This window comes from Sinocyclocheilus grahami, unplaced genomic scaffold (assembly GCF_001515645.1).
Source record: "Sinocyclocheilus grahami isolate Dianchi unplaced genomic scaffold, SAMN03320097.WGS_v1.1 scaffold664.1, whole genome shotgun sequence".
Classification (NCBI taxonomy): Eukaryota; Metazoa; Chordata; class Actinopteri; order Cypriniformes; family Cyprinidae; genus Sinocyclocheilus; species Sinocyclocheilus grahami.
The window spans coordinates 33478-42407 of NW_015505843.1; the positions used below are offsets into that span (position 1 = coordinate 33478).

Sequence of the window (8930 nt, forward strand, 5' to 3'; positions counted from 1 at the left end):
TCACCGTGGACGAAGCGGAGTCCAGCCCGGGGTTGTCACATGTAGTTGCCGCAAGCCTGCCCGACGCTCCTTCGTTGAATCCGCCGGCCATGCCGTTCTCAAGCCCACCCGCCTCTGCTCACTCAAGCTGGCCTCCGCTCACTCTAGGCCGCTGCTCACTCTAGGCCTCCGGCCTCTGATCACTCTAGCCCACAGTGTGTTTCGTTGTGAAAGCAAAACTACTTTGTTTGACCTTACAAAAGAGGACACGACTAGAAATCAGGGGTTAAGTTGTATTTACAACACTGTTCCAGAACAGTTCAACCCAAATATTCAGATGTGTCCATTGCATTTTATGGAGGACACCTGATCCTGGTAGAGTAGACTACAATGCCGGCTGTTCTGACTCACAGACTATAAGTACGTTTTTTATATTTAAAGAATTTGCCACTGACGATTCAAACGCGAGTTTTGAACAGTGTAGTTACTTGTTGTTTGTCATTTTTCCGATCACAAATGCAGACATGGTTTTATGTTTACGCGATGCAACACTGGATTATGTCCCCACTGGATGCAACAAATGCCTCGTTTATAATGGGTTTTAATGTTTTTGTCTCGTCGCTCCGGCTGGACAGGACATCACAATATGGTAAGGGGCGTAACATTTCCATCACACACTTGAGGTATTCGGCCAATCAGAGCACACCTCGCTTTTCAGAACGATGAGCTTTGCAAAAATCGACAAAAATTTCAAAAAGGCGGGGCATAGAGGATAAACAATAATGTACAGTAATTAGGGGGAAGCCGTGGCCTAATGGTTAGAGAGTCGGACTCGTAACCCAAAGGTTGGGTACCGGCAGGGATTGGAGGTGGGGGGAGTGAATGTACAGCACTCTCTCCCACCTTCAATACCACAACTGAGGTGCCCTTGAGCAAGGCACCGAGCCCCCAACTGCTCCCCGGGTGCCGCAGCATAAATGGCTGCCCACTGCTCCGGGTGTGTGTTCACGGTGTGTGTGTGTTCACTGCTGTGTGTGTGTACTTTGGATGGGTTAAATGCAGAGCACTAATTCCAAGTATGGGTCACCATACTTGCCACATGTCACATCACTTTCACTTTCACTTTTCAGTATGTGGAAAATAATGTGTTTTTTTAACCTTAAACCGCATAAACACATTTCATTACACCAAATACACAAAATAATGTTCTTTTTAGCAACATCATATGACCCCTTTAAAAACATTAATAAACCGCATAAACACATTTCATTACACCAAATACACAAAATAATGTTCTTTTTAGCAACATCATATGACCCATCATTCATCATTTTGGTTTAATAGCTTTGCAGGTATTTTTGAGATGAAGGAAAATACAGTGATCAAACAATGATGGAAGTGCATATGTTGCAACAAACTGACTAAAATAATGGGAGAAATGGAGAAATAAACTTGGCATTTTGTCAGTCTGATAAATAAACAACTTCTCTAACTGCATCTTCCCTTCACTTAGTCAGGAAATGTTTCCTAAACCGCAGCCTGCAGCAATAACAACTCAAACAATATATACAGCATATACAGTATTTGTCATATCTTGACAATTTTTTGTAAAACCTGGCATGTCAATGCAAAAATAACACGGAGTGACAGAAATACACTGAGCATATCATTACAAAGCCATGAGATCCTGGGACGAATCTTCCATTTGCATTGATCAAACAAGTTCAACTGAGCGCGCTCTGAGTCCATTGTATAAGTGAACCCTGGATAGAAAGGTCAGCACGGCCCTGTGCATTATTCATGATGGAAAAAGAAAGAGAACATTGAGCAATGTCTCAAGGGGCCCTCACCTCTGTTGCCCTTTTGGCCCACCAGCACCCCCGCAGTATGTCTTCCTCCGTAAGCCACCCGGATCTAACCACCCTTTTAATAGCAGCAGAATCACTGCGGCTTGCAGGAATGCTGGCAGAACCCCGGCAGACCTCACTTTACCTCCTCCGGGGCTTTAACATGACTTTGATCTTCAGTACAATGACCATGTGAGATTCCCCTCCCTCTTTATGCCTTTGATTTGGTTCCAGGCTTTTTAGTAGATGATTAGGAGACAGAAGCCATGGAGGGTTGAAGTAATGTCAGAACTGAAAACCGAGAACGTAGTATTTTATTTCCTTCATAGCAGTAGAGCAAATTAATTATTAAGGTTTTACAAAAGTTTATTATAAAATAAAATGTAAATTCTATAATAATTTGTGTGTGTATATGTTAAATAGAAATATATGTATATATTATGTATAATATACAAGTTATGTTTAATTAAAATATAAAATACATGTATTTATTTTATTTAAAGGTGCAGTAGAAGATCTTGGAAAATGCTAACTTTAGCCTGATAGCACTGAAAGCGAATGTCCCACCCTCCCTGCAATCGCCGTCCAAAGCCACACCCCCTGAATGCATATACGCTCACTCACAGACCAGAGTACCAGAGACAACATTACTACAATAGGCTACATCAGCGGTTCCCAATTCCAGCCCATGTTCCGAAGTGAAGTAAACTTCAACGTATTTCCCCCACTCAGTGAGGAGGGAGCAATGAACACTGTGTAGGGATCATATAGATCGGAACACAGTTCATGCACGTAGCTCACTTCTAACGAGCTGGTTATCTGAATCGGGTGTGTTAACTAAGCGAGACATGCAAAATATGCAGAGCGGGGGGGCGCGAGGACTGGATTAATCGCTGGGTTACATCATGCGTCATTCACCGGTGAGAAAACTTTAAAAGTACTACAATACCAGGAAGGAAGATCGGGTTGTTGATGTTTGTCTGCCATCCTCGCTCTGTCTGCACAGCGTGCGTGAACGCGCTGATGACGTGTCCTGTCTGCGCAAACCGGGTGCGCAGAGGTATGATAATACATACGTTGACAGGCGGGTAGGAAAGCCAATTAAAATGCTTGGACCGAGCGTTTTGATTGGACGAACATTTCTTGGTCCTACGCCTTCCACAGAATATATAAATACAGATGAATACATTTAGACCACTTAACTTAATGATTGCTATCGTGACATAACAACTGAATTATACACACATATAAAACATTATATAATCTTTTTAAAGTCTGTATGCTAATTATTTTAATACATTATTATTATTATTATTATTATTGAAGAAGCATACAAAATCCACTTGACTCAAATCTCAGTTTAAGTAGGCATGCTTTTATGTTTATGTGAGTGGGTTATGAGACAGGTATGTGTATAAATATGATATATCCTAGAACTTATCCAATGAGGATTGGCACACACGTCTGTCACTCCACAGACATTTAAAATGCTTCCAGAAGGAATATGCATATGTGTGTGTGCATGTTCACATATGCTCCTGTAGCCGCGTGTGTGTGTGTGTGTTTATAGAATTCTCCCCAGCAATTGTTGGTGTAATAAGACTGATGAAATATTAATGTGGTCCTCTGGTTTAATGACTCATAAATTGCATTTGGATATTCAGCAATCTTGCTTTCTCATAACTGGCTCGTGGACTTGTTAAAGGGGGAGAGAGAAAGACAACAAGATAAAAAACAATATCAGATATTTTAAAGCTCATAGAGGCAGTGGGAGATTTTGATACTTTTATGGAGAGGAAAAAAAATATCGGCTTTGATTTAATTTGGAAATATTAGAGTACACTTCTAGAGAAAGTGTACTTCTACAATCTAAAAAAAATAATTTTTCGAAGCTATAAATAAAGATTATTGGAGGACATTTTACATAAATACTATTTCAGTCTTCCCCCAAAAATTCATGTTTAATTCAGTGTGGTACTTGCCATGCCATGTGGACTAGCAATTTCTGAGTGAAAATTGTTTCTACATCACATTTTTTTGTGTGTGTGTGTACAAATAACATAACATATAAATAATGAATCAGTGAATCAGTGAGCGTTATTCCTTTCTATATGACAGCAAATTAGTGAAAAACTCATAAAATTATTTTGATTTTCACAAGAATATTTCTTTGAACTATCTTCATTTGTACCCTCTTAAAAAACTAAATCATTATCCAGTCATGTATATAATAAAAATGCAATTTAGAGGTCCATATAAGCATATTTAATAAATTTGCAGTACACAGCGGCGACCTGATTTAATGTTACGTTATTTGGATGCACTACTAAAATGCATTTAATTAGCTGCTAATGTTGAATGGCTGAATAAAGTGTTTGCTCAGTGTGTGCGTGTGTTTACAGAGACCATTGTTTTGTGAGTGATTTGGTTAAGCCAGTGTAATCTCTCATTAGCACTGGTGTATTTAAGCTGTGTGCCACTGTCTTTGTGAGGGGGACTGAACTCGTGCCGCTCTGAAATGCTATTTAAACGTGGTGGTTAGGCGCTAACATGTAGTTGAACGCGCACAGGGTGAACACACAGACTGAAGTGGTGGTTTGAACCTCAAAATAGATGTTGGAGTATATGGTTGATGTTACTTATGTCCCGCTGTGCTGACAGACCCCCTTTTAACTTGCAATCTTAAGGTTGAAGCATATGTGTGTGTGCATGTTCACATATGCTCCTGTAGCCGCGTGTGTGTGTGTGTGTTTATAGAATTCTCCCCAGCAATTGTTGGTGTAATAAGACTGATGAAATATTAATGTGGTCCTCTGGTTTAATGACTCATAAATTGCATTTGGATATTCAGCAATCTTGCTTTCTCATAACTGGCTCGTGGACTTGTTAAAGGGGGAGAGAGAAAGACAACAAGATAAAAAACAATATCAGATATTTTAAAGCTCATAGAGGCAGTGGGAGATTTTGATACTTTTATGGAGAGGAAAAAAAATATCGGCTTTGATTTAATTTGGAAATATTAGAGTACACTTCTAGAGAAAGTGTACTTCTACAATCTAAAAAAAATAATTTTTCGAAGCTATAAATAAAGATTATTGGAGGACATTTTACATAAATACTATTTCAGTCTTCCCCCAAAAATTCATGTTTAATTCAGTGTGGTACTTGCCATGCCATGTGGACTAGCAATTTCTGAGTGAAAATTGTTTCTACATCACATTTTTTTGTGTGTGTGTGTACAAATAACATAACATATAAATAATGAATCAGTGAATCAGTGAGCGTTATTCCTTTCTATATGACAGCAAATTAGTGAAAAACTCATAAAATTATTTTGATTTTCACAAGAATATTTCTTTGAACTATCTTCATTTGTACCCTCTTAAAAAACTAAATCATTATCCAGTCATGTATATAATAAAAATGCAATTTAGAGGTCCATATAAGCATATTTAATAAATTTGCAGTACACAGCGGCGACCTGATTTAATGTTACGTTATTTGGATGCACTACTATAATGCATTTAATTAGCTGCTAATGTTGAATGGCTGAATAAAGTGTTTGCTCAGTGTGTGCGTGTGTTTACAGAGACCGTTGTTTTGTGAGTGATTTGGTTAAGCCAGTGTAATCTCTCATTAGCACTGGTGTATTTAAGCTGTGTGCCACTGTCTTTGTGAGGGGGACTGAACTCGTGCCGCTCTGAAATGCTATTTAAACGTGGTGGTTAGGCGCTAACATGTAGTTGAACGCGCACAGGGTGAACACACAGACTGAAGTGGTGGTTTGAACCTCAAAATAGATGTTGGAGTATATGGTTGATGTTACTTATGTCCCGCTGTGCTGACAGACCCCCTTTTAACTTGCAATCTTAAGGTTGAATCCACCACACTGACATCCGACCTGCACATTTCCTCTTCCTTTCTTCCTTTACTACTTACTTACTTTTCACAGCTCACCTTGAATTAGGCGATCAATAATTTTTGGAGAAGAACTGGATTGAAAATGTTTTCTACTGTACTTTTTAGAAGGGTTCAGTATTGGGTTTGATGTGTTTTTGAAAACCCATGCAGGAAAAGTTCGTTAGTAGCAATTGCTCGATCTCAGTGCCGCTAATTCCTGCTGGCTCAGGGCAGAAATACAATACACCCACTCACACACTGGACACATGCAGAGATGTCTGGGATTTTGACAGTGGGCCCAATTCTATTCCCCAACCCACAAAGTTAGCTAATGGCAGTGGTTTATTATGAGGATTTTGTATGGTAGTGAGGCTCAGTCTTGGTGGAAAATGGTAAAGACTGAATGTAAGACATTCACACAATCAACCTGAGTCATATTGAGAGAGTCAATTGAAATTGAAATTTTTTTTTATTAAAATTTTGTAGAGTGAATAAAATGTCTCATTTGATTTGCCATCCAGCCATGTGGGAGTTCTACAATATGTACTGTATACATATAAAAACATATTACATGAACAATAGATGGATAGATAGTAATAATATCTAAAATATTGTAAATATGCATAATTATATTAGTATTTTATTTGATAATTATTATAATTAATACATTTTAATGAATATATATTAAAATAATTGTAATTAAATATAGAATATTAATAAAACAATAAAATACATCATTACATTTATAACACGCGCACGCGCGCGCGCGCACACACACACACACACACACACACACACACACACACACACACACACACACATATATATATATATATATATATATATATATATATATATATATATATATATATATATATGGGCTGTCACGATTCGTCGACTTTATTCGACTATTCGATTTGTAAAAATCCTCGACTTCATTTTGCTGGCGTCGACTAACCGGCAAAATACCGGAAGTGGCGAATTTCACAGACGAGAATGTATAAAACACATTATTAGTCTGATTTCCAAGGCTGCATGATATATTAAACCCATTTAAAAATCATAATTAAGCATATTTAAGCACGATTTAATTAAATAATTATGCGATGCAGTTCTAATACAGTATATGCACTTTAATTACTTACATCCGTGTAGATTAAGTACGTGCGTCACACAGCGGCTCCGTTCACAGTAGTTCCAGAGGAACTGTTATCATTTACATGTGTGGAGCGTCTCAAACTCCATCTCTGCATGTTGTTGTGAGTTTGGGTTTATTATAACGTTCATCTGGGAACGCAACATGAGCCATTTCATCAGATTTGTAAGGTAAATAATGTATAAATCTACGCAAACACAGGAGAATACATCGCGGTTTCAAAATAAAAGTTCAAACCCTCATTCTGAGTTTACACGTTTTGATGTCCACATATTCTTTTAATTACAGTAGCTATAGCATTTCTGTCCTAAAGAAATGGCCAAATATTAAAGATTAAGTGGACAAATTTCAGTGAATGAAATTATGCTTGGTCAATATTAAACAAGGATTAGATTGCAGAGTAATGTGTAAACATAATCATCAGGCCGTTGGCGCCCCCTGCAGGCCTTTGTTGTAACGCGTAATATACATTAGCTCTATTGTTTATAATACATTATGTATTTTAACAATTTTGTTCAATAAAAACATATGATTTCTTGCTTTTGATACTTTATTTGAACTAATTAGCTTTTCCTCATTGCTTTTATATATGTATTTTAAGTCATTTTAAAGGCTATTGTTCACTTACATCTATTTTTATTACCACAAAAAAAAATTATTATAATTATAGGCCACTATGAAATCTGTTTTATTTCCAAATTCATTTTTTTCCATTTTAATTTTTCTATACTCTGTTTTAATGGTTAAATTAAATTGTATTAATCAAAAAGCCTGTCTAATTAATTGAGTTTTACAGTTTTATCTTTACCAAATTCTGTTTTCCATTATTTTCTGGATTCTATTTTAATGGTTCCATGAAATTTTAATAATCAAAAGCATCTCCAATTAATTGATTTTATTAAAAAAATTTTTTTAAAAAAAAGTATTTTTTTTTTCAGAAATACTGCACATTTACATTACCTAAAAAAATTCTGGTAAATAATATTTCTGGTAAATACTCCTTTAAAAATTGTTTTTATTATAATTTTATTATTAGTAGACTAGAACACGTGGATATGTTGTCATTCTTACACTATAATACTGAACTTTGATTTCAGTGATTTGGACTATGAGATGCACACTTGCTTGTTGCACTTTATTTTTTTACTTTTGGATTTCATTTGGTTTAATGAAATATAGTTTAATAATTTATTATAATTTTATTAGTAGTAGACTAGAACACATGGATATGTTGTCATTCTTACACTATAATACTGAACTTTGATTTCAGTTATTTGGACTATGAGATGAACACTTGCTTCTTGCATTTATGTTGCACTTTACTTTTTTACTTTTGGATTTCATTTGTTTTAATGAAATATAGTTTAATAAAATATTCTTAAGTAAAGTTGTTTTTCGGTAGATTAATCGAAATAAAAATAGTCGTTAGTGGCAGCCCTAATATATATATATATATATATAAACACAGACACATATTGTCTGCTGATATAAGGTATTTCGTTGCACTTTAACAAGTAATCTGCACGGCCTATATATGTGCAATATTTTAACTGAGCCCTCACTAACTGGGTAGGGCTGGGTATCGATTCAGATGTCCCGATTCGATTTCGATTCGCAAGCTCTCGATTCGATTCGATTCTCTTTTTTTTTTTTTTTACATTCAGTGAATATAGTTTTAATGCAAATGCAATTGATATTTCTAAAAAATGAACAGTAAATATCAGTTTACAAATGGTGAATTAATCAAAAGAAATTAAGAACCACATGCCTGTATTTTAAACCTTTTGGCAAACAAAGTGCTGCACAGAGGTTTACTGTTAAAATTAAAAAGAAAACAGATGTAGTTATTCCTTAAAAATAAAGATTTATTAATATTTATTAGCAGTAGTAGCATTAAGTCTTAAGACTGCTAAATAGTAATATATTCTGACAGTAAAACGTTAAACTAAATGTTTATTTTGACGGGTTGCCGTGAAGAACTTCCAGCTGCTGTGTATGTGAAATGACGGTAGATTTCTCAAATGAAACGGTAAAATGCTAATGAAGTG

At 36.0% G+C, this 8930-nt stretch overlaps 1 protein-coding gene across 3 annotated transcripts in view; it reads left to right on the top strand.

The window, feature by feature from the left end:
* The window catches only part of LOC107558887 (protein FAM19A1-like), a 186014-nt gene that overhangs the window by 32302 nt on the left and 144782 nt on the right, over positions 1–8930 (top strand). The window lies entirely within an intron of this gene.